At 44.6% G+C, this 15387-nt stretch overlaps 1 protein-coding gene and 1 long non-coding RNA gene across 2 annotated transcripts in view; both read right to left on the minus strand.

The window, feature by feature from the left end:
* Positions 1 to 8541, minus strand: part of N4BP2 (NEDD4 binding protein 2) — a 77280-nt gene extending 68739 nt beyond the window's left edge. Inside the window, exon 1 of the mRNA XM_060187712.1 lies at positions 7871 to 8541. The gene's annotated coding sequence lies outside the window, so the exon portion shown is untranslated. The remainder of the gene's footprint in view (positions 1 to 7870) is intronic.
* The window catches only part of LOC132537564 (uncharacterized), a 521799-nt gene that overhangs the window by 452240 nt on the left and 54172 nt on the right, over positions 1 to 15387 (minus strand). The window lies entirely within an intron of this gene.

Genomic DNA, 15387 nt, shown 5'->3' on the forward strand with positions numbered 1-15387 from the left:
CAGAAGTGGTGATGAAGCAGGGCTGCAGGTGTCTTTCTCTCTCCCTATCTCTCCCCCTTTCTCTCAATTTCTGGCTGTCTCTATCCAACAAACAAAATAAAGATTTAAAAAAAAAATTAACACAATTTGTTTTGTATTTTGGGTTTTAGGAGAAGGAACATAAATAATGATGACTATTTTGCATCAGGCATATACAATTTGAAAACGTGAAGAATGATGATGTAAGACAAATTAACAGGAAAGAGCTTTGGGTTCAAAAATTACAGAATTATACAGAAAGTAACTGGGGAACAACAAAATATCTCCTTTATCCATACCAACATTTTTAAATATCTGCTTTAGTCCTACCAACATTTTCGTTAATACCTACATGTACCTAATGATAGGACTAGCAGTAAGTTAAAAAAAAAAAAAAAAAAAAGTAAGATTTTGTAAAATTCAGCTAAGAGAGGAAGAAGATAGCTGAGTGTAGCAATAAATGCAAAATGGAAATATATTAAAGGTAATCAAAACATAAGAAAAACTTCAAAGCATATCTATCTAAATCTTGAAGCAAATTAGCAGATTCAAGGACAAGAGAAAATAGTGAAAAGACTACAGATATAAGAAACCATAAACCCAAAAGTAGAAAGGGATGAAAGGTGTTGTTGTTGTTTGGGTTTTGTTGTTGTTTTTTTAATTTTAATAGTCTTGCTTCAGAAAAGAACAACGAGTATTACTCATGCCGGTCCCAAACTAAATGGGAGCTAGTTCACCCAGGAGAGCACATACCTCACCTGGTGTTCCCAGGTAGTGCTGGGGCTCAAAGCCAAGCCCCTCCCAAGGCAAAGGGTTCAGTAGCTGCTCTCCACAGAGGTTAGACCAATTTATATTCCTTACCACCCCCAACAACCCCTCCCCTGGGAATATATGCTAAAGAAGCAGACACACCCATCCAGAGCTATCTGTGTATACCCATATTCATAGCAGCACAATTTGTAATAACGCAAACTTGGAAGCAATCTAGGTGTGTCCAACAACAGAAGAGTGGCTAAGAAAGTTGTGGGATACATACACAATGGAATAGTATTCAGCTGTTACACATGATAAATTCACTTTCTTCACCTTATCTTGGATGGAGCCTGAAAGAATCATGTTAAGCCAAATAGAGAAGGGTGAATACTGGATGATCTCATTTATGGGCAGTACATGAAAAAAAAGACCAGAAAGGGGAAACATGTAGAACCTGGACTGCATTTGGTGTATTGCACCAAAGCAAAGGATGCTGCGGAAGGAGGCGAGAGGGGATTGGGGGGGTGGGGGTGGGAAAAGGACCTAGGCTGAGGGTGACAGTGTTTTGCAGACACCTATCATAGTGAGACGATGAATTTTAACCATGTGTCAACAACTGTACTGTAAACCATTAACCCCCTCAATAAAAGAAAAAAAAATTTTTAAAAAAAAGTTCAGTGGTCAGGGAGGTAGCACAGTGATAGGACTTTGGACTCTTAAGCATGAAGTCCTGAGTTCGATCCCTAGCAGCACATGTGCCAGAGTGATGTCTGGTTCTTTCTCTCTCCTCCTGTCTCATTAATAAATAAATAAAATCTTAAAAAAAAAAAAATTCAGATGTGATGCGGGAGGTAGTTAAAAATCCAAGAATTTTAGATAGGGCTGAGCAGTAGCTCATCTGGTTACATACACATGTTAACTTGCACAAGGACCCATGATCAGGCCCCTAGTCCCCACCTGCAGGGGGAAGCTTCACAATTAGTAAAGCAGTGCTGCAGGAGTCCCTCTTTACCTCTCTCCCTCTCTATCCCTTCCCTCTCAAGTTCTCTGTCCTACAAAATGAAATAAAGTTTTTTTGAAAAATCTTTTTAAAAAAAAAGAATTTTAGAAATGTTAGAGGGGCCAAGCAGTAGCACAAGCGGGTTAAACACATATGGTGCAAAGTACACGGACCCGCGCAAGGATCCAGGTCGAGCCTCCAGTTCCCCAACTGCGGGGGGGGGGGTCGCTTTACAGGCGGTGAAGCAGGTGTGCAGGTGTCTTTCTCTCCCCCTCTTTGTCTTCCCCTCCATTTCTTTCTGTCCTATCCAAGAACAATGACAGCAATAACAACAACAATAATAACAACACGATAAACAACAAGGGCAACAAAAGGGGAAAAAATGGCCTCCAGGAGCAGTGGATTTGTAGTGCAGGCACGGAGCCTTAGCAATAACCCTGAAGGCTAAATAAATAAATAAATAAATAAAACGTAAGATAAGACTAATAATCACGTCTATAGAACAAGGAAACTTCGATCTTGAAGTATGAAGAGATAACAAAGGAAAATTAAAATGAATTAATGTATAAACACTTTATATTTTAATCAATTAAAAAGCAATATTTTACTTAGCAATGAAATAGACAGAGGAGGAGGAGGAGAGAAAGAAAAAGAATCAGAGCATCACCCTGGCACATGTGCTTCTGGGTACTGAAATCAGGACCTCATGATTGAGAGTCCAGTGTGGTAGTTAGTCACTGTGCCACCTCCTGAATGAAGTACACCATCAATGGAAATAAAAGGTAAAACGCAAACAAAAACTATTTTTCAAGAGGAGACACTAATAACAATGAATTAGGGTTCTACTCAAAATTTTTGTTTATTTTCGAGTGACAAAGTGTCAGAGACAAGAGCACTACTTAGCTCTGGTTTATGATTGGGTCTTGCTCAAAGTTTTAAAGAAACCAATTAGACAGTCAAAGAATATAAATATACAATCTGTACTTAGAAAAATATTAAGTGGTGGTCTGGGAGGTGGCACAGTGGAAAGAAAAAGCATTAGACTCTCAAGCACGAGGTCCTGAGTTTAATCCCCAGCAGTATATGTACCAGGGTGATGTCTGGTTCTTTCTCCTATCTTTATGATAACTAAATAATCTTTAAAAAAAAAAAAAAAGTGGGAGTCGGAGGGTAGCACGGCGGGTTAAGCGCACATGGTGCAAAGCGCAAGGACTGGTTCAGGATTCCACTTCGAGCCCCAGCTCCCCACTTGCAGCGGAGTCATTTCACAGGCGGTGAAGCAGTTCTGCAGGTGTCTTATCTTCCTTCTTTTTGTTTTAATTTCTTTATTGGGGAATTAATGTTTTACATTCAACAGTAAATACAATAGTTTCTACATGCATAATATTCCCCAGTTTCCCATATAACAATACAACCCCCACTAGGTCCTCTGTCATCCTTCTCGGACCTGTATTCTCCCCACCCACCCCAAAGTCTTTTACTTTGTTGCGATAATGTCTCATCTTTCTCTCCTCCTCCCTGTCTTCCCCTCCTCTCTATATTTCTCTGTCCTAACAACAATGACATCAGCAACAGCAATAATAACTACAACAACAATAAAAATAAATAAATAAGGGCAACAGAAGGCAAAATAAATAAATAAAAAGAATAGAAAAACGTGAGTGTTCACTCAAGCTAGTGAGATTTAATTAAATCGGAGCCAGTACTCAGGCTCAAGCACCATGTGAGTGTTTGACCCATTATTTCCAGACTCATTCATAGTCATAAAAGCCAACTGGTTTTTCTGGCTTACTCCCCCATGGAAATTAATATAATACTCTCTTAATTGTTAAAAGTCATGTGAGTTTAGAAAGCACAAAGTATCCAGCTTAATCTACATGTACAAGCAAAATAAATTCTAGACTTCTCCAATTAAGATTCCTTGAAATGGCCTGCCAGCATTTCACCCAGGCATATTTTAAGAAAATAATATAGGGAGTAGGAAGTTACTTAAATGTACAAGGAAGTGCTAAGGAGGTAGTATAATGGTTACATGAAAAGACTCCATGTCTGAGGCTCCCATGTCCAGAGTTCAATCCCCAGTACCACCATAAGCCAGATAGCAATGCTCTAGGTAAAATTGAAGAAGAAAACCCCAGCGTCAGGGGATGGATGGACCTGCCAAAGCCCATGTCCAGAGGAGTAGCAGTTACAGAAGCTGACCTTTTAGACCCCAAAAAGAATTTTGGTCCATACTCCCAGAGGGGTAAAACAATAAGGAAGTAAACCAGATGGTGCCTGCACCAGGAATTCACTGCTCCTGGAAGCTGTTTTTCCCATTTTTTTGTTGCCGTTTTTGCTATTGTTATTGTTGGATAGGACAGACAGAAATCAAGAGAGGAGGGGAAGACAGACGGGGAGAGAAAGATTGACACCTGCAGACCTGCCTCACCGCTTTGAAGCCCCATTTTAGGGTAGCAATGAGATTGAATCTGGGACCTTTGGTGCCTCAGGCCTGAAAGATACTTTGCATAATCACCATGTTGAACCCCCCCACTCCAGCCTCAGTAGTGTTCTAAGATTTGTGATTAGTGACCCAGGTGACCAGTGGATAAAGCATTTAACACTCAATCTCCAATATTGCATGTGCCAGAGTGATGCTGTCTTTCACTATTCCTCATTAAAAAATACATCGTTGTGGTCCGGGAGGTGGCGCAGTGACAAAGCTTTGGACTCTCAAGCATGAGGTCTCGCGTTCAATCCCCGGCAGCACATGTGCCAGAGTGATGTCTGGTTCTTTCTCTCTCTTCCTGTATTTCTCAAATAAACAAGAACAAAAAAAAAAAAATCTTTAAAAAAAAAATACATCGTACCTGTGCTAATATGAGTATACATGGACCTAGATCAGATCAATGTAATTAACAGTTATATATATATATATATGTTTAAGTTTGGGATGTACTCTCTGCCCTAATCCAGCTTTCAAATTCTATTCTCAGTTCAGACACCATCTTCTCAGACAAAATTTATCAGAAAGATAGGAGAGAGGTTCAAGTCCTTGGTCAGGAATAGCAAAGCAGGGCTGCAGGTGTCTCCATCCCTCTCTCTATCTCCCCTTTCCCTCAAATTTCTCTCTGGCCTATAAAAATGAATAAAATTAGAAAAGCAATAGAACATATACATATGAAATATTTGTGATTAATCTGACTGAGGTTCTTCCTAAGAGTCATAACATGGCTTAGCAGATAAAATATAAGAGGGCCCCAGTTCCTGAATGGGTGCTCTGATCTACATGGAGTGGTCTGGTCTGGGAGGTGGCACAGTAAATAAGAGCACTGGACTGGGAGGTGGTGCAGTTGATAGGGCATCAAATTCTTGAGCATGAGGTCCGGAGTTCAATCCCCAGCAGCACATGTACCAGAGTGATGTCTGGTGTTCTCTCTCTCCGCCTAGCTCTCTCTCCATCTCTCTTTCTCTGCCCATCTCCATAAATAAATAAAATCTTTAAAGAGAGAGAGAGAGAGAACGATATGGATATCTCAATAAAGAAATCTAATGACCTAGAAAGTGGCTCAGTGACCAAAGCACTGGGATCTCAAGGATGAGTTCCCAAATTCAGTCGCCAGCATCCCATGTACCAGACTGATGCTCTAGTTATCTCTCAACCCTGTGATATTCATAAATGAATAAATCTTAAATAAGGCTCTAAAAAAAATAAATGGGGTCAGGTGGTGGTGCACCTGGTTGAGCGCACATGCTACAGTACGCAACGACCCAGGTTCGAGCCACTGATGGTCCCCACCTGCAGGGGGAAAGCTTCACAAGTGGTGAAGCAGGGCTGCAGGTGTCTCTCTGTCTCTCTCTATCACCCCCTTCCCTCTCAATTTCTGACTGTCTCTATCCAACAAATAAATAAATTAAAAAGATTTTTTAAATTATGGCTTTGGTGCCCAGCAGCAGGGTGGAAGCTTCAAGTGCAGTGTTGCAGGAGTCTTTCATTCATTTGCTCTCTTTCATTAAAAAAAAAGAGAGAGAGAGAGATAATAGACAGAGACAGAGTATCACTATGACATAATAAGGTGGCAAGAATAAAATTCAAGACTTCATGCTTCTGGGTCCATTGTTCTACCAACTTAGCTGCACAACTTCCCAGACTGCCTACCTCTTTTTTTTTTTTTAATATTTTATTTTTTTAACACTTTATTTATTTATTTATTAATGAGAAACATAGGAGGAGAGAGAAAGAACCAGGCATCACCCAGGTACATGTGCTGCCGGGGATTGAACTCAGGACCTCATGCTCAAGAATTTGATGCCCTATCAACTGCGCCACCTCCCGGACCACTGCCTACCTCTCTATTCTTTATTTTCCCAGAACTCCGCTCAGCTCTGGTTTGTAGTGTGCTGGGGACTGAACCAGGCACCTCAGACATTAAAGTCTATTTGCATATTCATTACGCTATCTCCCCAGCCTCTTAAAAAAAAAATTAAAAGGGGGTAGGGTAGATAGCATAATGGTTATACAAACAATTCTCATGTTTGAGGCTCCAAAGCCAGGTTCTAACCCCGCCAGAACTGAGAAGTGCTCTGGCAAAAAAAAAATTCTAGGGAGTAGGCGGTAGTGCAGCGGTTTAAGCACACATGGCGCTAAGCACAAGGACAGGAGTAAAGACCCCGGTTCCAGCCCCCGGCTCCCCACCTGCAACGGAGTCGCTTCACAGGCAGTGAAGCAGGTCTGCAGGTGTCTATCTTTCTCTCCCCCCTCTGTCTTCTCCTCCTCTCTCTATTTCTCTGTGTCCTAACAATGACGACATCAATAACAACAATAATAACTATAACAAGGGCAACAAAAGGGAAAATAAATATTTTTTAAAATTCTAAAAGGAAAATCATCAGGTAGTTAGTACCAGAATATAAGTGCCTAGAGTATTATGTATTAGACTTTGTGCTGTGTACAAGAATACTATAAATTCTTTGTTTTTGTTTTACTGGAGCGCTGCTAAACTCTGGCTTACGGTGGTGCGGGGGACTGAACCTGGGACTTTAGGGATCCAATGAGTCTCTCTGCAAAACCATTATTCTATCTCCCTCACCTTACCTCTTTTCTATGAAGCCTAATACTCCTCTTTATTCTCCCCTTTTCAAAGCAACTGAAATCAACAAGTAAACAAACTGGCATTCATTAAGCACCGTGCTCTGATTGGTACTGTTTTTTTTTAACTACTGTTATTTTATACGTCTTTTTTGTGTGAATTAAATTGTTGCTTCACTGTTGGAAAGCATGCGTTTCTTTTCCCATTATCCCCACCATCTTTATCACTGCAGCACCCCCTTCCTAGCACAGCCTCTTAGATAATAATAAAGGCTCTGGAATAAAAACTAAGAATTGCTTCAATTTGTGACCTTTTGAAAATACGCAGTGTTAGAAAAGAAGCTAGGCATATCAAAACAGAGCATTGACAGCTCTTAATATGCGTTAGGGCACTTTCACTGAAGATTGCAAGAAGGGGGGAATCAGAACGAGTTACAAAAGAGAGATGAGTGTTTGAGAGAACAACATGGATCATGAACAGGCACGAAAAGGCTGACGTGGAGATGAAAAGACAACCTATGTAATAAATAAATAAATAAATAAATAAATAAATAAATAACAAAAGGAGGAGAAGTGAAGTAAGCTACAAATCAGTCATTGTTTTCAGAGGAGCCAGGATTTTCTGCTTTGCTCCACCAATCAATCTCCAGCGCCTCTGAGTTATCCAGTCTCCAGGCAAGCAGCGCTTCCTGATTGGCTTAAAGATCTCGAGTAGAAAAAAGCTCCGCCAATCCCGCCTTCGTGTCAGCACTGTGCTATGGAGACATTACAACCACTGCATGGCGAGAATGTGTACAAACCTGCCCATGCCACAGAGACCCGATCCCGCTTCCGAGCCTGCGACCCAAAGGAAGCTGCTTGCCTTTTTTTTTTTTTAAGCCCTAGATGAACGTGATCTGGATATCTATATTGATTTTTTTTTCATCGCTCTAGTTCCCTCTATGAGGGAAAGCACATACACGCATAAAAAGAGCATAAGGAATAATAACGTGCCTCCCCCCACCACCACCCCTTGTAAAATGACTCACTCTAGCAGAGACCAGTTTCCAAGAGGACATGTCGGAGAGGGCTCGGATGACAGTGGGGTTCAAGTGAGGTCGCAGTGGGGCGCAAAGTTGCGGCGGAGGATGGGGGGGGATCAGCACAGACCCGGAGGAGAGGAGCCGATCCGCCCCCCGCCCGCCCCCGATGGACCCCGGCCCGGAGCTCATGGGGTGAGGGCTTGTGTTGGGATCCGAAAAGTGGGTAAATAAACGGCTTTGCTAGGAATACGTGCTCGGGAAGGTGGCCTCAAGTTCCGAGAAGGCTCTGCCGGGGTCACGCCGAAGACGCTCGGACAGACTCCGGCTCAAGTCCCAGCAGGCAGTCACCCAAAGGGAAGGAGCCTCGGAGTGGGGGGGGGGGGGCGGGTAGAGGGGTGTGTCTGGGGCCTGGAGGCCCGCCAGGGACCGGGAGGCCGAGGCCCCCGCCTTCGCCCGGCCTCGGGCGACGCGCCAGGGCCCGCCTCTCGCCCGCGCCTCACTTCCCTTCGGTCCCGGCCGCCCGGCCCGCGGGCCGAACTGCAAGCAGCCCGCGCCCGGGGGCTTTGGGTTTCGATCGCAGCGCCACCCGCCTCTGTCCCTGGCCCTCCACTTCGACTCGCCACCCCAGATCCCCGCTCCCCCAGACCCTCACCGCCCCCCTAGCCCGCCCTGCCTGTTCCCGGCCGCCGCCTTTACCTGCTCCCGGAGCGAGCCGAGGGCGTCGAGGCCCCGGGCCGCGTCGTCGAGTGCGCGACGCGGGTCCGCGGCCCTTTCCCGCCGCCGCCGCTGCGCTCTCCGGCGCGGCGCTGAGCGGGTGAGCGGCGGCCGCCGCGGGGGGAGACGCGCGCCGAGCGCCCGGCGGGGAGACACTGCCGCTCTCCGTCCGGCCTGGGAAGAGCAGCCTGGCCGCCGCCAGCCGCGAGAGGGCGGGTGGGCGGCCGAATGGGGAGGGGTGTCGGGGAGTGGGGAATGGCTGCCACGTCGCCCAGGTGGATGGCTTCCCTCCGCCCCCCGGCCCCCACCCCCCGTACACACACACCCGCCGGCTCTCCGCCACGACCTCCGGCTCGTCCCCTCACGCCGCCATGGCGCCTCGGCCCGCCCCCGGCGACCCTTGCCCGCCGGCTCTCCCGCCTCTCCGGCCGGCCGCCTGCCCGGGAGAGCGAGGCCCGGCCAGGCCCCGTCCCCACCCCGCGGCTCGCAGGAGAAAGCCTGTCGCCTTGCCCCGGCCTCCGGTCTTGGGGTCACTTGGAGGGACGAGCCTTTGATTTTTCTGTTTTATTTTAATGTGTCGCGGTTGACTTTATTTTGGGGGGAGGGGGAGTAAGAAAGGCAACCGGGGATCCGCGGTAAAACACTGCTTTCTCGCCCTGCTCACCCAAGCCCCAGGAAGGCAGATCCAGAAAAGACAAGGTCACACCAGCAGGCGATGGGGAGGGGAGAGGAGGGGAGGGAATAGGGGCGCCGCGGGGTGTGGGGCTGAGTCCGGAGGGGCGTCCGGGAGAGTCGCCAGCGTTGGACTGTTGGACTCCGGGCGCCAAGGCCCCGGCGGGCACGTGGCTCGTCGCCCCTCCGCGCGCCCCGGCGCCGGGAGACAAAGGGACCCGCGGCGGCCTAGCCACAGACCCGGCCCGCGCGCTGCCAAGCCTCACGCTGGCGCAAGGCCCAGGGCCGGTCCGCTCCTGCACCCGCGGGCGCCGACCTTTGCCCCCTTTTGGAGCTCCAGTTCTCAGGTGCCAAGAGAGAAAAGCACCGCTGTTTGCTTCCCCCACTGAGATCTCTGTATTTTTAGCCTGTCCACCCCCACCCTCTCCACTCTGCTTTCCTCGGTTTGCTTCCTCTGCTCTGGTGTGAAATGTTGGGTGTTTTCTTCAGGTACAAGAATTTTTCACTTTTGCTTTTTTGGCAACGGTGGTTGGTTTTGTGTATCCACTTTTGTCCTTCCTTTGCAGTTTTTAATTCCATCTTCTTTTTGGTGCCCCCCCCCAGACAAAAAGAAATAATCTAGTTTACAAAACATTCCTTTGCATCCACGGGGTAGACTGTCACTGTTATTTATAATATTTGCTTTAAACCGAGTGGCAATATGAGAAAAGTGCAAGTGGGTTTTTAAATTCTCTATTTAGGCCTAACTGAAACTACCACCTCTAGTTTTTGCTTGTTTGTTTTTTGTTTTTGTTTTTTTCTAGAAACTAAGCTGAGGCTATGGGGAATGGCAAGTTATTTAGTAAAATCAATCACAGAGAAAAATACAAAAGAGAAAATTTTCCTTTTGTATATTTTCTGTATTTTTAGAGCTCCCTAGAGTCCCTGTATTAAGAAATACAACATAAACATCACTATTAGTGCTTTTATTAAATTTCAAAAAGATGTTAGTACAGTACCCAGCCTTGTGATATAAGTAGTTATTGCTGAGAACCTAACATTAACTCTGCCTCTGATCAGCCTTCTAGAGAATAATGACAGTAATATATGCCACTTTAGAAATGAAAGGGGCCTAGTAATTATAAACTTCAAACAAAATCTAGAAAATTAATATTAATTTAATTCAGATGAAATATGCTCAACATGATCATAAATCTGTCACTTAAATTCTTAGTTTTCTTTTTCATATTGTGAAAGATTCATCACATCTAACTCTGAACAATAAGAAATTTTTTTTTAAAACCAGAGCACTGCTTAGCTCTGATATATGGTGATGCAGGGGATTGAACCTGGGACTTTGGAGCCTTAGGCATGAGAGTCTATTTGCATAATCATTATGCTCTCTACCCTGCTCAAACTTTCTTCAAAACCAAAACAAACCCTAGAATCCTGATGCAGAGGCCAGGAGAGATAGCAGAATGGTTATGCGAAATACTTTAATGCCTGATAATCCAAAGTCTCTGGTTGAATCGCTGGCACCACCATAAACCAGAGCTGAGCAGTTAAAGAAAAAAAAGGGCAGGGGGGGGGGGAGATAGCATAAAGGTTATGCAAACAGACTCATGCCAAAAACTCCTAAATCCCAGGTTCAATCCCCCGCACCCCATAAGCCAGAGATGAGCAGTGCTCTGGTGTTTCTGTGTGTGTGTCTCTGTCTGCATCTCTCTCAAAAAATAATAATAATAAAAATTTTTTTAAGGAGTTGAAGACTTTCAAAAAAAAAGAAAAAGTCTTGATGTCCTGATTGAGGTTTACCAGAGGAGGAGGAGAAATGGGGGAAAAGGTAGACGGTAATTGGTACTTTGATGATGTTGCGCTGTGTCTTTTATTTGACCGCTTATGAGCATGTGTTCCCACGCTTTACCATTCACCTTGAGCCCCCAGTTCCCACCTTTAGGGAGAAAGCTTCATGAGCAGTGGAGTAGTGTTGCAAATGTCTATCCAACTTTCTCCCTCTCTGTATCTGGACCTCTGTTAATATATATATATGACTGGGGTGGGGGGGTGGGGGTGGTGAGTGTTCAAGTCCTGGAACATGATGGAAGGGGGGGAACTATAGATTGTTATGTTGAAAATTGGTTATGTTGCACATGTACACACTACTATATTTTCCTGCCAACTGTAAATCATTAATCCCCTCAATAAAGAAAGAAAAATAGGAACAGTGGAGTCATGCTGGCACGGAGCCCAGCAGTAATCCCTGTGACAAAATAAATAAAAACATGTGTTTCTAAAACATGCACAGTTGTACATCTATGTTACATTAATAAAAATTAAAATGGGAGAGTTTCTCTGTGTCTTTCTCTGCATCTCTCTCAAAAAATAAAACAAATACAAAAAATAATAATTAAAATGGGAGAGAGCAGTAGAGCACCAGGTTAAGTGCACACGGTGTGAAGCACAAGGTGTGAAATGCAAGGGCCAGCACAAGGATCCTGGTTCGACCCCCCTGCAGGGGGGTCTCTTCTCAAGCAGTGAAGTGGGTCTGCAGGTGTCTTTCTCTTTCCCTCTCTGTCTTCCCTTTCTCTCTCAATTTCTCTGTGTCCTATCCAACAACAATAGCAGCAACAGCAATAACAGTAACAATGGGGAAAAGATGGCTGCCAGGAGCAGTGGATTTGTAGTGCAGGCACAGAGTCCCAGCAATAACCCTGGAGGGAAAAAAAAAAAAAAAAACATTAAAAATGGGGACAGAACAGGCCAAATGCAGGATTTGTATATCAGAGGGTCCCATGTTCAATCACAGCACAGTAAGACAGAGTTGAGCAGTTCTGGTGAGAAGCAAATTGGGAGCAGGGGTAGATAGCATAATGGTTATGCAAAGAGACTCTCAGGCCTGAGGCTCCCAAGTACCATAAGCCACAGCTGAGCAGTGCTCTGTTAAAAAAGAAGAAAAGAAATAATAATAATAGTTTTGTTTCTTTTCTTTCTTTTTTTTTTGGATAGGACAGAGAGAAATGGAGAGAGGAGAGGAAGACAGAGAGGTAGAGAGAAAGATAGACACCTGCAGACCTGCTTCACCGCCTGTGAAGGGACTCCCCTGCAGGTGGGGAATTGTTCTGTTTCTAAAGAGAGTGACAGAAAGGTACAAAGAGGCAGAAACACCAAACAGTGACTCTTTCTCCACTGCCATGGCACCTCCCATGTGGGTTATACACATTATGCACAAGAGCCCAAACTATTGGACTATCTCTCTGGCCCTTAATGGCTAAATTGTAAGTGTACTTTTTGATGTTTATAGTTAGAAAATGAACATTTTATCTTCACAATCAAAAAAATATATATGCCAGCTTTCCAGCTTTGCTTTCCTATACTTTGATTTTGACTTGGAGCATTCTGCTTGATAATGACTTCACATATTTATAATATCCTTTACTAGATCAATTCCTTAAAGATAGTGTGTTTCCCATTTACGCAACACACACACACTACCAGATTCAGAGCCTTGTACAAAATAAACACTCCCACTCCATGAATATTTGCTGAGTGGAAAAATAAGGAAGAAGTAGACAGCACAGTGGTTATGCAAAAGATTTTCATGATCTAGGCACTGGAGGTCCCAGGTTCAATCCCCCACACCATAATCCAGAGCTGAGCAGTATTCTGATAAGGAAGGAAGGAAAACAAAGAAAAAAGAAAAGACTGAGCTTGGAGTTGAGTCTTGGCACACCCAATAGAGCAACACACGTTATACTGCACAAGAACCCAAGTTCAGCCCCCCGGCCCCCAACCTTTGCAGGGGGAAGCTTTACATATGGAAAAGCAATGCTGCAGTGCTGCTGGTCTCTCTCTCTCTCCCTCTCTCTCTCTGTCCCTCTCCCTCTCTCTCTCTGTCTCAATCTCTCTTATTTGTTATTATTATTTTCATTTATTGGATAGAGAGAGCCAGAAATTGAGAAGAAGGGGAGACAGGGAGAGAAAGAGAAAGAAAGATACCTGCAGCCCTGTTTCACCACTTGAGAAGTTCCCTCCCCTGCAGGTGGGGATAGGAGGCTCAACCCCGGTTCTTGTTCATTGTAGCATGCACTCAAACAGGTGTTCCACCACCCAGCCCCCATTGTCGTCTATCTCTACCACTATCTCCCATTTCCCTCTCAATTTCTCTAGCTCTATCATATCTCTTATCAAAAAGAAGAAAAAGCACTAAAGGACTTTGGAGAGGGAGAGCACAAAGTGAAACATAGACTGAGCATGGTGAATTGCACCAAAGCAAAGGACTCTGGAGAGGGATGGGGAGAGAAGGATATGAAAAAACTTTGGGAGCTTATTACATAATAAAATTGTTTGCATATGTGAATGATTGCACTGTAAAGCATTAACCCCCTTAATAAAAAAGAGGAGAAAAAATATAATGGTTATGCAAACAGACTCTTGAGCCTGAGGCTCCCAAGTTCCAAGTCCAATCCCTTGCACCACTATAACCGAAATCTGAGCAGGGCTCTAGAAAAACAAAATAAATTATTAAGGAAAAAAATAAAAGGAAAAAAGTGGACACTTGATTCAGAATATGTTGTGAGGCACCAAGCTTAAGGTATAACTCTGGGGAGTAAAGCGGTGGTGCAGCGGGTTAAGCTCACGTGGTGCAAAGTGCAAGAACCGGCCTAAGGATCCCGGTTCGAGCCCTAAGGATCCTGTTTCCAGCCCCCGGCACCCCACCTGCAGGGAAGTCACTTCACAAGTGGTGAAGCAGGTCTGTAAGTGTCTATCTTTCTCTCCCCCTCTCTGTCTTCCCCTCCTCTCTCCATTTCTCTCTGTCCTATCCAACAACAATAACCACAACAATGTTAAACAACAAGGGCAACAAAAGGGAAAATAAATAATTTTTTTTTAGTTATAACTGGTGACAAGACATATGGAAAATCAAAAGAAAATCTTCCTCAAGACTTTTCTGGGGGAGATAGCATAGTAGTTATGCAAACATGTTGTATGCTTTACATTGGGTTCTAGTTCTCCCCCACCGAGAGAATTAGATCAGTCCAGTTAGTTTCGCAGGCCTGCTTGGCCCCGCCCCGAGGAACCCCGCCAGAGTTCCTGAGTTCCTGAGTGCCAGAGTGGGAGAGTTCTGGAGTAAGAGAGAGTGCTTGCACCACCGCAAAGAGACAGCAGAGTTCTGTTTGGTGATTAGTTTGTCTTAGTTTATGAATCGTTGTTCCTGAATAAAGAGATACAGCTTCCCTGCCCAGCCGTCTCTGCGTCTCTGTTACCCGCCCGTGAAGCTAGACCGGCCGGCAGGAGCCTACGAAAATTTTAACAACACAAACAGACTCTCAGGCCTCAGGCTCCAAAATCTCAGATTCAATCCTCTGCACCACCATAACCAGAGCTGAGCGGTGCTCTGGAAAATAGAAGAGGAAGAAGGGGAAGGAGGAGGAGGAGGGGGAGTGGAGGAGGGGCCGGTAGGTGGTGCACCGGCTTGAGTGCACACGCTACAATGCACAAGGACCCGGTTCGAACCCGTAGTTCCCACTTTCAGGAGCAAAGCTTTGTGAGTGGTAGAGCAAGGCTGCAGGTGTCTCTCTGTCACCCCCTTCCCTCTCAATTTCTCACTGTCTCTATGCAATAAATAAAGTTTTTTTTTTTTTTTTTTTAGTAGGACCAAGGTATGCTGTGTTTACCAGAGGACTGACTGCTGGTAAAGCTCTGGCTGATGGGGGTATGACAAGCTTGTATAATCATCTATCTCCTCCGCCCTACTGTGTTTTTAAATCTGGTAGAAAAAGAGTAGTGGATTATACTGCTGTTATCCAAAGTAAATATGTAAATAAGTTAGGCTTTGCTATCTCCCGCAGCAGGCTTATCTTTATAAAAGATTTCCACACTCAGCTGAGGCTGCATGATCTGTGGCCTTGGGAAAAGTACTTAAATTCAGTTTTCTCACCCCTCAAATGCATTCACTGTGTCTATTTTCTGATTAACTAAAATAATAAAAGCATGAAAAATCAGAGGCTCAATAGATTATGCTTTTACTTGCATACTAGGAGAGTCATTCATAAAGATAAAGTGGATTTCTTTGTATAAGTATTTACCTACAAAAAGCAGGCATAAAATGTTCTTTTGAAAAAATGAGGGTGGGGTGGGGGTAGATAGCAGACGGTTAT

Source organism: Erinaceus europaeus, chromosome 3 (genome assembly GCF_950295315.1).
Source record: "Erinaceus europaeus chromosome 3, mEriEur2.1, whole genome shotgun sequence".
In the NCBI taxonomy this organism is placed as follows: Eukaryota; Metazoa; Chordata; class Mammalia; order Eulipotyphla; family Erinaceidae; genus Erinaceus; species Erinaceus europaeus.